Below are 14,496 nucleotides of genomic sequence, written 5' to 3' on the forward strand. Positions count from 1 at the left end.
TTTTCTTGAGTGTGGGGGGTCTGCAGAACATATTCATACTTCTATGACAAACTGAGGGCTATGTTGAGAAAAAGCACTGACAGAGCAAAACAGGCAGGGTATTTATTAAGGGAAAATTACAATCAATATTGTATTCTATGCCAATTTAATATTATTACTGTGCATTCTGCTACTACTATTATTTTTGAATTTTTGCAGATAACTGTTCATAATCCTCTGCATTTAGATGCAAACCTAAATATGGTACAAATACTCACTCTTTCGTCATGAAGAGAGGCATTTGAAGACAAGATGTACCTTCCATAAACAAAACAATTAGTAAACTATTCTGGAAATTTAGCTTCATCTGTGTTTATTAAATTCATAAAGCATCCTGGGTATTTTTCATTTGTCCGTTTTTGCCCTAAGCATTGAGGAAGGGGAGGGGACAGCAGGTCCACTCCAAAGATTCAGTTGTCGCTGAGTGGCTGGTTGCCAATTCCCGATTTAAAAAAACAAATGGCTGTCTATTTGGGTTACAAAAATATAAAGGTTTGGGGTGATTTTGCTTCCTTGCTATTCACCAACATACAGTTAGATAAGTTTACTCCTCTCTTTTGTTTCTTTAAAATACTAATTAATTGATTTTGTTCACAGTTTACAGAGACTGCCCTTGGAGAAGCTTCAGCTGGTGCAGAATGCAGCAGTGTGGGCAGTTTCTGTATGTGTTCCCCTATAAGGGAACAAATTACACCTCTGCTCTGTGACCTGCATTGGTTATCAATTTGCTTCTTAGTCCAATTACAGATCTGGTTTTCAGGTTTAAAGTCCTTCGTGTCATGGGACAAGGGTTATTTGTGGGACTACCGATTCCTGATTACAACTCACCATCTCATCAGATCCAGCAGAAGAGAAACGTTGTAGGTTCCATCTGCTAAGGAGCTAATGTGGTAGGACTAAGGAGACAGGCTTTTCCTGCCATGGCTCCAGTGTTGGGTTTCAACATTTTTTACTACCGGTTCTGTGCATGTGGCTTGGTGGGCGGGGCATGGCTTGGGGGGGCGGGGCATGGGAAGGATACTGTAAAATCTCCATTCCCTCCCCAATCCAGGGCAAAATCCCCATTTCTTCCCGAACAGCTGGGACTCAGGAAGCAGAGAATAGATGGGCGTGGGGCCAGTCAGAATTTTTACTACCGGTTCTCAAAATTTCTGCTACCGGTTCTCCAGAACTGGTCAGAACCTGCTGAAACCCACCTCTGCATGGTTTCTATCCTATAGAATGCCATCCCTCCCCTCCCCCACCATCCACAGAGGTAAAGTTTGCTTCATTTCTGTTTACTTTCCTTAAGACCCTCAAAACTTGCTTATGTCATCAGGCCAGGGGATCCCAAGGGACTGAGTTGCTCAGGTTGCTCCACTGTTATTCATATCTGTAGCTCTTTCCTCATCTTTTAATCATATTTTTTTTTTAAAAAATATTGCCTATTTTATATATTACTTTTAATAGTTTTTTTTACTGTAAACCATTCAGTCACATTTTGTATGATATGTAAATATGATAAATAAATAAAATTATACATTTATTGAATTGAATTTTTTAAATTTATGCTACAACTGGAATGCGCAAGCTGTTGAAGCCAAATATGTATAGCATTTTTTTCACTTTGAAAGTTCTTGTTGAAAATAGAAGAAAGCATCAATATTGTAGTGAAGCAATGAAAGTTATTAATTTGGATTTTATACTCTAGTGTATCAAAAAGAAATTAAAAACAATAAACGGAAGCTGAGAACTCAAATTGTTGCCCCTTGAAACATTTTCTAATATATTTTTTTCTAAATCCAAACTATTATTACTTTTACTAGCTTCTACTTCTTCAGGTCCTTTTCAAAAAAATTTTTTTATCATTTTCATGGATTTTTCAAACCAGAAGCTTTGCCTGTTTTTAAATATTCTTCTGTATCCTTTTACATGCTACTTTAATTCCTGATTTGGTGTAGTATAAGATGAAAATATTAACTAATGTTTCATAATTCCTTCCTTTTTCTATTATTTCAAAAAACTCAGAAGGATGAAGCAGAAGTCATTCCTGCATAAACACAGAGATACATTTCCCCTATTTTAATTTTCCCATTTTACTACCCCTTAAGCAGGATGGAAGAATCTGACTCATCCTATTCCCATTTCAGATTCCTCATCTAATATAGGATTCAAGAGTTCAGCATGCTAGATTGCATTATGTACCAAACAGTAGAGGTTTTTTTTTAATAATACTTGTTTAAGGAAAACAATGTGATGAACAGAGAGAAAAAGGAGATGCATTAAATCAATGGTAGTCAACCTGGTCCCTACCGCCCACTAGTGGGCATTCCAGCTTTCATGGTGGGTGGTAGGAGTTTTGTCCGATACTGAAGCACTTTCCTTTTTTTTAATTTAATTGACTTTTAAAAAAAATTTCATAGCATTATTTAAAAATAATTTAAAATCTAATTTTCATTAGATTTTCATAAAATTCCCATGACAATTTAAATTTCTGAAAATATACTATTTGTATCGCCCGTGCATAAGTTTAGTTCACATTACGTAAGTGAAACTAAATGGCGCTATGGTGCGACTGCAAACAAAAGAGCCTCGTCCCAGAATAGCTCGCGCATCTCCCCCCACACCACCCAGCTGTAACAGACAAGCAGAGCTGGTAGCCAGCACCCCCTCAACCCCAATTCACGATACACGAGAGACATGCGCAGACGACGATACACGGCGCATTACTGTGGAACCGATGGGCGGTTAGAAAATGTTACTACTAACAGAGATACAAAAGTGGGCGGTAGGTATAAAAAGGTTGACTACCCCTGCATTAGATTCAAAGATTAGCATATCCAGCCTCAGAACGGAATCCAAGATCATTTCTTAAGTTTTAGTCTTTTGTTTTGGGTGATAAGGTTGGTGAAATTAGCCACAAATCAGAAGAGGCAGATTTAAAAAAAAAACCTGACACTTGGGGTCCAAAATGTATAAATGTCAACTCCATAAAGTGTCCATGTTAAAATAAGGCTTACTGAAGAGTCATTTGGTAAGGATCCTAATGTAAGTTTTCACAACTCTGCTCTCTGAGCACATCCAACAGGATTTACAACAAAATATGCCAGAGTGTTTAAACTGTTGAAGTAGGAGAAAAAGGTCTCAACTTCTGGTCTCCCCTTAGCCATGGAATTTCAGTAAATCACTTTGGGTCAATCACTCTCTTTTCACCTATTCTATCTCACAAGTTTGTTGTTTAAGAAGGGAATCCTATAAGTGGTGTCGTGAGCGCCTGAAAAAATAGAGGGATATAATTCAAAAAAGCTCAGAACAAATGACTCTTATTCACACAAGGTTTTTTCCCCCAACATTTTCTTCCACCTAGTGTCCTAGCACAGGGGTCTGCAAACTTGGCTCTTTTAAGACTTGTGGACTTCAACTCCCAGCTTTGCTGGCTGAGGAACTCTGGGAGTTGAAGTCCACAAGTCTTAAAAGAGCCAAGTTTGCAGACCCCTGTCCTAGCACATTAAAACATCTGATGAAGTAGCTAGGATGATAACAGTATATCTGTGATAAGTGAATTAGATAAGCTAGAAACAAAGAAAGGGTGCTTATGCTTTTATTTATGGCTTCAAGACCTATTTGTGAAAAGACCTCAATGGAGGAGCATAAAACACCCATATTTTCCAATAGAAACACTTCACAAATTTTTCTATGCGCTGTCGGATGTTTCAAGATCTGATTACAGAACTCCATAATCCAGCCACAAAATTGACATTTAGAAAGAAGTCAATAAAAGAAGAATAAAAGAAAAATAAAAGAAGTTTTATTTTTTTTAAAAAATGGAAGGGAGAGTTCCTTGCAGCTGGAATATTTTGCTCTGTTTTATTTCCTCCTCCAAATTTGGAATAATTTTCTAATCCAATTGATAATTTGTCCCCAAATGTTTTAATGCTTTCTGTTCATTTATTTTAGATTTCTCATAGAAAAACTTTTTAATATGGATTATTAATATATTCACTACCGTAATACACATTCTTATAATATTTAATATAGAATGTTAAATGAACAGCACACACCAAGCGTACAGCAAGAAAATTACTACATAATTTTTCATCTCTTGAAAAATCCATATATGCCCACACAAATGAATATACTCATGAAAGCTTATTGGCCCATCTCTTATGTATAGACTGTAGTGATCTGTAGCATAAAATAGAAGCAGAAAGAATAGTAAAGAATTGCTTCTCTGGGTGGGTAATGAAATGTTTCAAACTGTAAATTACAATAAAAAGCAAAGGGCAGGAATCAATTTTTCTTCCCAATCATAATTTAACCATAATAACACCAACCTAATAAGTTTTCTATCTTTTGGAAGATAAAAGAAAATGGGTGTCAGTGATCAATGTTTCGTATTTTATTATTATTATCATTTTAGAAAAGGTAGCAAGGAAATAGTATGGCTGAATGGAGAGTCTATTACCTATTACTGAAGAATTGTACAGTTTCTGCATTTAATTTTCTAGACTTTACTTGCCTGTTTGTCATCCAGTTTCTATTTACAATCATTTTCCTTCCTCCCGATGTTATTTGGAACCATATTTCTTAATTCCTTAAATTCGACTTTTTCTGTAATTAAAAAAAAAAATCCTTTCCATCAGGTGAGTGATTGGAATTGATTGTTGTGAAGGAGAAAAAAACCCTTAGGCAGGCATTTTTATTGGGGCACACTATCTGCACATCTGGCTGATACTAGTTTTGCACCTGATTATATCTGTAAGTTTCAACATGGGAAAGGTAATGGAAATGCAAATACACTATGTGCCCCACAAGTGTGGTTGAACTTAGCATAGGAAGAGGTAACTATGGAAGATTCCTCCCTTACTTCCATGTTTCCCCCAAAATAAGACCCTGTCTTATATTTTTCTGAACCCTGAAATAAGCACTTGGCCTTATTGCCATGGGCTCAAAAGCCCGATTGGGCTTATTATCAGGGGATGTCTTATTTTGGGGGAAACAGGGTAGTTAAAATGTTATCTGAGTTATACATTTTAATTAGTTGTTTATTTAATATAATGGCCTTTCCATAAGAGGGCCCACTGCATGGTTCAAAATAAGAAAAGAAATAATACTCTGCAAAAAAAAATGCACATATGAGAAGTGCTATTGCACACATATGTAAACCTGAAATATGTAGTCCTTTCATTTGGGACTAGGCAAGGGGAGAGGGAAGGCTATTCAGACTTGCAAGAGTCTATTATTTATTGCTGTCCTAATAAAACTAGTATTAGACCTATAAGGCACAGGTTTCTCAGTTGCGTCTAGTCTATAGGGTTGACATCAGCTGACTAAAATACAAGGGACCATGCAGAGCACCTCCTAATGTAAGAAAGGGCACAGTTGGCACACAAATGAAGTTGGGCAAAAGTCTTCCTGGCCACAACTGTCACACCTCAATAAGAGCTGTGACTCTATTCTACACAAATTCTACATGGTGTAGTGTGGCCCCATCTAGAAATAAAGATACTAGATCACCTGATCCAGGAGGCCCTAGCATCCAAAGTCATTCCACGTTCCTAGGACAGAATTGATGCCCGTTTTTCCCATTCAAATCCCCACAGCTATAGAACCTTCATAGCAGGGGTGAAATCCAACAAGTTCTGACAGGTTCTGGAGAACCGGTAGTGGAAATTTTGAATAGTTCAGAGAACCAGCAAATACCACCTCTGGCTGGGCCCAGGTGGGGTGGGAATGGAGATTTTGCAATATCCTTCCCCTGGAGTGGGGTGGGAATGTAGAGTTTGCAGTATTCTTCCCCTGCCATGCCCACCAAGCCACATCCACAGAACCGGTAGTAAAAAAAAATTGGGTTTCACCACAGCGTCACAGCATTATTTTTTGGGCCTGAGATAGAAATGTACAACTGAGTAGCATCCACATAATGATAATGCATTACCTCATCTAATAATATTAGCCAGCAGCTTCATGTAGATGTTAAATAGGAGTGGGGAGAGCAACAAGCCCCACAGAGAAGGGGGGCATAGGTTCAATCCCCAGCCTCCACCAACACTGACTGATTTTAATTCCTGTTTTTAATGTATTTTACTTTCTACTTTTTCCCCTTCTTTCCTGTGATTTATAAATGTTGCGTATGCCAAAAAGCAACAGCACGTTATGTATGTGTGCATACATTTATGACAAATGTTGTAGATTTTAAAGCTTTTGTTGTTCGTTTTTTAAAGTTGGCTTTTTAATGTGAGAGAATAAAAAAAAATATGCAGACAATGCAAAAAATTCACAGCGAACAAGATTTGATTGATGTGAACACTCTTCGCTGTAAATACTTAATATGTTTCAGGGAGGACGAATTTGTCCTATTGGCAGTCTAGCTATCCTTTTCACTGCATAAGTATAGATTGGGCAAATCTGAGAACTTAAAACTTTTCAAAGCTCAGCCTATGTATGTATAAATTAAAAAAGGGCATGTGCCTTATTTACATTCTACTAATTTTTATATTTTGTATTTTTCTTGTTTTACTTGATTTCGTGTGCAAGTGCTTTAAAAAAACAAGAGGGAATTATTTTCCACGATTTAGAATATATCAGCAAATATATTTGCTGTTATAATAATACGTAATGTCTTTGCTAAGAAGTATATGTTATTCTTAATATTTTAAAAAATCCTGATTTAAGTATTGGAGGAAATTTTAAACTGTTTTATTTAAACAGTTGCTGTATAGTTTTGCATATGTAAGACATCCAAATTTTATTAATGATACAATTGTTCTAATTTGTTTGAAATAGTGTTGTATTTTATTTTTTCTGATTCCCAGAGGGTAATCAAAACATTTATAAAGTATTAATTTATTCATCAAATAAGAAAGTGAATAAAATCTGATGGGAATCACAGTGATAATTAATTGCCAATCACTTTCCAGATTTAATTTAAGGTGTTAACTTTAACCTTTAAGATTTGGGGCCTGAGTTTCTGAAAGATTGCCTCTCTTGATATGAACATTAATACTAATATTACGGTGAGCTGGAGTGCCCTCTTAAAAATACCCTCATTTTCTGAAGTTATTTTCTCAAACACACAGATGAGGACTTTCCTTGTTGTTTTCAAGCTATAGATTGTCTTTCTTCAGGAGTGGTGTAAGTCTCCTTATTTTTGATTTCACCGTCCTCGTCACAACTTGCCTTTTCAGTCAAAGCTAGATTAAGTGCTGAGCTGGTTTTATGAGATTTTTTTTTTTATTGGGACAATATGCATTCTACAATAAGAAAACCAAAAATGAAATCGTATAAATAAATCAGTATCAGCCTGCATGATTACTCTAATTTTCAAGCCAATTTAATATCCAACTAGGTTATATTTCAATGGCTTTAAAAATCGTTTATAATTGAGAACCACTGAGTTCAAAACCTTTGCACCGAATTTACTTTATAATGAAACAAGTTAAACTTCTTATATAGTTTTGATTACAATTAAATTCAAGGCCTCTCACCCAAAATTCTGAGTGAGCCTGGAGCCCTAAAGATAAATGAAAGTTATCCTTATGCATCAGCTGCCAGTTGGATTTTTACTCCATGTGAAACATATTTCTTTGAACTCAAAATATTTATATTTTGCTTTTGGCATCTCTATACTTTATTTTCTAATTGTCTCATGATCACATATTAAAGCTAGATGCCTATAATTTACTTTTACAAAAAAATATATCATAATAATTGGATGTATTGTGTCTTATTTCCTTTGGCCTTTCGGAACTGGGGAGAAATATCTGCTTCTTTTGAAAATGTTAGTTGTAGCTTTTTAAAAAGAAAGTTATTAATGAACTGGAGAAAAGGTCACATAGGTGCAAGCAAAATCCTAGCAAGTTTTATTTCATTAGTTTGCCAAGCATCTGAATTCTGATCAGACTCAGAATAGAGCTGGAAGAGACCTTGGAGGTCTTCTAGTCCAGCCCCCTGCTCAAGCAGGAGACTGTATACCATTTCAGGCAGGTAACTATCCAATCTTTTCTTAGAAACCTCCAGTGATGCAGCACCCACAACTTCTGAAGATAAGCCATTCCACAAATTAATTGTTCTCATTGTTAGGAAGTTTCTCCTTAATTCCAGGTTGCTTCTCTCCTTGATTAGTTTCCATCCATCATTTCTTCTCTTGCATTCTGGTGCTTTGGAAAATAAGTTTGTCCCCTCTTCTTTCTGGCAGCCCCTCAAATATTGGAATACTACTATGATGTCATCCCTAATCCTTCTTTTCGTTAGATTAGCCATATCCAATACCTGCAACCATTCTTCATATATTTTTGTCTCCAAGCCTTTTGTTGTGTCTGCGCCCCCCACCCCCAAGCCAGGCCTCCTGCCAGAAAGTGACTTGGACAGTGAGGGGGAAGGGCCATCAGGACTTACCTCGGGAGCGCCAGCTTCCCTGGCTCAGCTCCAGGAGCCAGAAGCAGGCCAGGTGGAGGAGATAACGAGGCCTCTGTCCCCTGACTCTTCCCCCCCCCCACCAGGCCACGCCTGCAGACTCAGCTGATCGCAATCAGGCTTGGTTGAACCCTAGGTTTCGTAGGCAGGAGAGGAGGGAACAACAGAAGCAAGGGTGGGGCAAGCCCAGGAAGTGCTGAGTCATGGAGCCACACCCCACAGGATATAAAAGGCAGTGAGAGCTGCTCTGTCTCTTTGTAACAGGCAAATTCAGTGATTAAGAGCTGAAGTTTGTTTCTAGGTGACTCACCAGCGTCGTGGAAGATAACGGAGGCTCTTGGCAGATGCTGGCTATTCTGCTGCCAGAGCTGATAGTGCTGGCTAATTAAGCCATCACTCGGACGGAGGCGAGGGAGGACAGAACACCTTTAATCATCTTCGTTGCTCTTCTGTGAGGTTCCTCTCACAGTTACTGTTTTTGAGCCAGGTTTTGCCTAATCTGTACTTGTACCCAGGGGTGGGTTCGACTTACTTTTACTACCGGTTTGCAACGGGAGCGTGCACATGTGCAGATCGTCCATGATGTTGTCTGGGCGGGTGGGTGGAGCCTCCCACTGCTTTTACTACTGGTTCGCAAGAACCGGACCGAACCAGGAGCAACCCACCACCACTTGTACCTTTGGTTTTCTTGCCTATGTGTAAAACATTAGGTTTCATGTTGTTGGATAAGGCCCATTGTTCAAGTCTGTCAAGGTCTTTTTGGATCCTGATCTTGTCTTCTGGGGTGTTGGCTATTCCTGTCAGTTTAGTGTCATCTGCAAATGTGATGAGTCCCCCTTTTATTCCCTCACCTAAGTCATTTGTGAAGATATTGAAGAGTACAGGGACTAAGATGGAACTTTACTTCCCTTCATGTAGATGTAGTACCATTAAGGACTACTCGTTGAGTACATATTTAACATTGAGTTAAATATGGATTCATTTCAAGCAGTCAAGGAATTCAACTTTAAACTGAAAAAGCACAACATATTTATCTCTAGGTAGATTTTTTTTTTACTTCCAAAATGACATAGACATACAGGACAATAGTTGTAGCTCAATTAAATTGAGAAAATCTGATTGCGATGGAGCTAATAGAGCCCTTGTATTAATCTGAAGGGTTATTGTTCCAATTACAACTTATTTTTGTGATTCCACTCTTGGACTCTGCTGAAAGTTCTGGTGAAATTAAGGCCTACTGGATAGAGGCATATCATTACTTGGACAGCAAAGTTGTCATTTTGTATATATACATGTATCTGGACAGAAAGACCCATTGTGTGGCAGGAGAAAATTTAATAGATCTGCCTTTTCATACATTAGTTGAATTAATTATTTAAACAAAATTAGCTTCCTTTGCTCTAAAGCGGCATTTCTCAACCATGGCAACTTTAAGGCATGTGGACTTCAACTTCCAGTATTCCTCAGCAAGAGTTGAAGTCCACACATTTATTTATTTATTTATTTTGTCAGAATAATATATGTAAGTATCATACAAAAAGATTATATAGTACATAAACATATATATGAGTAAATATTAGGAAGTATAAGCATATATATATATAGGAAGAAGAAAAGAAATACAATAGGACAGGAATGGTAGGCACGTTTGTGCGCTTATGCACGCCCTTTATGCATCTTAAAGTTTTCAAGGTTGAGAAACACTGCTCTAAGGTACTTCCCAATGAGGTGCAGATCTGATCAAAGATTGAGAGAAGTGCTTACTATTTCATAGAATTTCCTTGTAATGGTTGCTATTTTTATTTCAAGAAGTAAATCCCATTTTTTATGGTGATGTCATTGAAAGAAATGCCCAGGATTCTCTGCCTTTTAGCACTTTGCTCCTAGAAGCTTGAGATGTTTGTAGAATCAGTTACCACCATGCCAAAATAAGGAGTCTCAAAGACAAAAAGAACTTCATTGACATACTGAGGATAAATGGTAGCAAAGAGGCATGCTAGTTTAAAGGAAAGCTGAGGGGAGGAGCCAGCAGTTATTAGCTAATCAATAATGGTGATTGGGTTTCAGTTCTCCATATATAGTTTAAGAACAGCAGATACTAATTGGTGGGAGAGCATTCTAGACTGATTTTAATCAGACAAAAGGTTCCCTTTTTTTCTTCTGGTGATACAGCTGCCTCTATTTTCCAGCTGGTGGAGGAATGCAATTTGAATGAATCTTGGTACCACACAGCCAAATAAGTTTTTTTCATATGTGACAACATGTTTTCCCTTCAAATTTAGATTTCTCTATGCTGAGAGATTTTTGTATGGAGTGATCAGTCAATTAAACCCTCACTATCTGTGGTATAAAACTTTACAGCAGTGGTAGTCAACCTGGTCCGTACCGCCCACTAGTGGGCATTCCAGCTTTCATTATTTATTTATTTATTTATTTATTCACATTTTTATACCGCCCTATCTCCCGAGGGACTCAGGGCGGTTTACAGCCTGATAAAAAACATATATAAATACAGAATAAAACATCAATTAAAAAACTTATTAAAGAAGGCCAAATATTTAAAATAGCAATAAAAGTAATAAAAACCCCAATTAAAACCAAATTCAAAATTTAAAATTCTAGTCCAGTCCTGCGCAAATAAACAGATGTGTCTTAAGCTCGCGGCGAAAGGTTCGAAGGTCAGGAAGTTGGCAAAGTCCTGGGGGAAGTTCGTTCCAGAGGGTGGAAGCCCCCACAGAAAAGGCCCTCCCCCTGGGTGTCGCCAGTCGGCACTGCCTGGCCGACGGCACCCTGAGGAGTCCTTTCCTGTGAGAGCACACGGGTCGGTGAGAGGCAATCGGTTCATGGTGGGCGGTAGGGGTTTTGTCCGATACTGAAGCACTTTCCTTTTTTTTAATTTAATTGACTTTTTAAAAAAATTTCATAGCATTATTTAAAAACATTTTCATTAGGTTTTCATAAAATTCCCCGTGACAATTTAAACTTCTGAAAATATACTATTTGTATCGCCCGTGCATAAGTTTAGTTCACGTTACGTAAGTGAAACTAAATGGCGCTATAGTGCAACCACAAACAAAAGAGCCTCGTCCCAGAATAGCTCACGCATCTCCCCCCACACCACCCAGCTGTAACAGACAAGCAGAGCTGGTAGCTGGTGCCCCCCCCAAACCCAATCCACGATGCGCAAGAGGCATGCGCAGACAACGATACACGGTGCATTACTGTGTAATCAGTGGGTGGTTAGAAAATTTTACTACTAACAGAGATACAAAAGTGGGCGGTAGGTATAAAAAGGTTGACTACCCCTGCTTTACAGAGTAGATTCTTTATTCTATTCTATTCTATTCTATTCTATTCTAGCCACCCAACTCCAAATGATTCTCACAATACACCCAAACAATATAAATACTGTGTTTCCCAAACAAACTGTATTAGAGGGACAGGCCCTGAAGCAAGGTAAAGAACCTGACCTTGGTCATATTTTTGGGCTGTCAGATCTAAAGCACTGTACATATCTACTAATTGGATCTATATAACTTGGTCAGTGTACATAGTGACATATTTCAGTTGGGGCATAGTCCTTCTAAATGTATCCTACTGAGTTTTGTAAGACCTATTCTCAAAGTTATCCTCACCTAAATTGCCTTTTTGACTTTGCTCTTGTACACCATTCAAAGTTCCCTGGAAAGAAAAAAAAATACTATACAGATGAAATAAATCCTTATTGTTTTGGGTAACACTAACAATTGAGAATATATGCCCTGCTTCTAAATGAAACTGACAGAGATGCCAAGGGCATTTATTTTATCAGATTATATTTATATTATACTCTTAATGCAACAAACAAAAATGATATCCTTAAAAGAATAAAAAGGTAATAAAATCAAAAAGAAATCACCAAAGTTCCAGTGAAAAACTCAGCAAGCATTCCAATGTGAATTTATTGGATAATGGAACGTGAGATTTAGAAAAACCCCAAATTTGAAAATTGGAGGACATATAAACTTTTATAAAGCACTACTTATAGAAGTAATAGAGTTAGGACCATTCCATAGCAGATAGTCAAGTTAGTAGAATACTATAACAGCTGATTCCTATCTTGCCACTGTTGCCGGATACTGCAATCCGTTCACTTCCATTCAAGTTAATGGGTGATAAAGCCTGCAAAAGTTTACACATTTTGAGGATGTTCTGGGATGGTTTCAGAGTAAAGAAAAAATACAGGTAGTCCTCGACTTATGATCACAAGTGGGAATGAAATTCGGTCATAAGTCATTAGTAGTAATAAGTCAAGGCACTCATGTGACTTCACCTGTTCTTGGGACATTTTTGTGACAGTTATTCAGTGAATCACTCTGCTTGTTAAGTGAACCATGCCTTTCATCATTAAGTGAACTCCTTCTGAATGGTAGTTTTTGCTAAAAACCCACAAAAATGTTAGAAATCTGGGTCATGTGACTGCAGGAGGCTGCAACAGACCATAAAGGCACCCCAATCATGTGACCACCAGGGGTGCAAAAATTTACAACAGCTGGAAATGTTTTACAGGATATAAGGCACCTGTTCAGAGGCCTTGTAACTCTGAACAGTCATAACTTGTGGTTGTAAGTTGTGGATTATCTGTACGACTTTAAAACCAATACACCTGAGAGCGTAAACTGATCTCATCGTGGGCTGGGGACAAGACGATGAAAATATCATGAGGATACAGCAAAAAAAAGAAAAAGAAAAAGAAAAAAAATGCTGCGAAGCTATACACATGAAGTATATATGTGCTCTGGTTAAGTGCAAGTTGGAGAGTCCCTCTAGGAGGCATTCATAGAACGATAAAATCATAAAATGGAAGGGACTTAGAGTTCTTCTACTCCAGCCCCTCGCCTAGTGCAGGAATTCCCCAGACCACCCCGGACAAATGCCTGCCCAATTTTACCTTGAAAACATTGAGAGATGGAGCACCCATGACTTCAGGAGACATGCTGTTCCACTTCTCAATAGTTCTCAATAGTTCTCATAGTCAGGAAATTTCTCCTTATTTCAAGATTGGATCTCTCATTGTAAAGCTTCTACCAATTGGTTCTTATTGTACCTTCAGGCTTTTTGGGGTATAAATCAGGAGTAAAACACTCCTGATCGGACCGGATCGTGCAATCCGGTAGCGATCGTGGCTGGTAGTTCAGCGATCCGGTAGCAATGGCGGAGCGAAGCTCTCCCCACCCACTTGGGTGTCATTACTTCCTGGTTCTAACCAGGAAGTAATTTGGAGTTTTTTGCTCATGTGATGCACGCGTGCACACAAGCAAAGCAAGTGCATGCGCCTGGCGTGTGCACTTCCGAACCAGTAAGGAAATAAGTAGATTTCACCCCCGGTAAAAATCCACACCTTCTCTCCTTGACATCGCTTCATGTATTAGAAGACCATCCCATGTCTTCCTTTAGCACTCTCTTCTTCAGGCTTAACATAGCAAATGCCTTTAGCTGCTCTTTGTAGGATTCAGCCGCTTCAGCATCTTTGTGGCTCTTCTCTGTATCCTTTTCAGATCTTCAGCATCCTTTTTGTACTGCGACCACCAGAACTGGATGCAATATTCTGGGTACGGGCTGACCAGTGTAGCATAAGTATGCTATCATTTCCCATGATTTTGATGCTCTGCCTTTGTTGATGCAATCCAAAATTGCTCTAGCTGTTTTGGCAGCTGTGGCATATTCATGCTTCATCTGTGGTCTACTAACACACCCAGATTCTTCTCACAAGTACTATTGCTAAGCCAAGGTATTGCCTCTCTTGTTCATGTTTTTTTTTTAATTTGCATTTATAACCCACCCTTCTCCGAAGATTCAGGGCGGCTTACACTATGTTAGCAATAGTCTTCATCCTATTTGTATATTTATATACAAAGTCAACTTATTGCCCCCAACAATCTGGGTCCTCATTTTACCTACCTTATAAAGGATGGAAGGCTGAGTCAACTTTGGGCCTGGTGGGACTTGAACCTGCAGTAATTGCAAGCAGCTGTGATAATAACAGACTGTCTTACCAGTCTGAGCCACAGAGGCCCTGTGTTC

The sequence above is a fragment of the Ahaetulla prasina genome, chromosome 1 (assembly GCF_028640845.1).
Source record: "Ahaetulla prasina isolate Xishuangbanna chromosome 1, ASM2864084v1, whole genome shotgun sequence".
In the NCBI taxonomy this organism is placed as follows: Eukaryota; Metazoa; Chordata; class Lepidosauria; order Squamata; family Colubridae; genus Ahaetulla; species Ahaetulla prasina.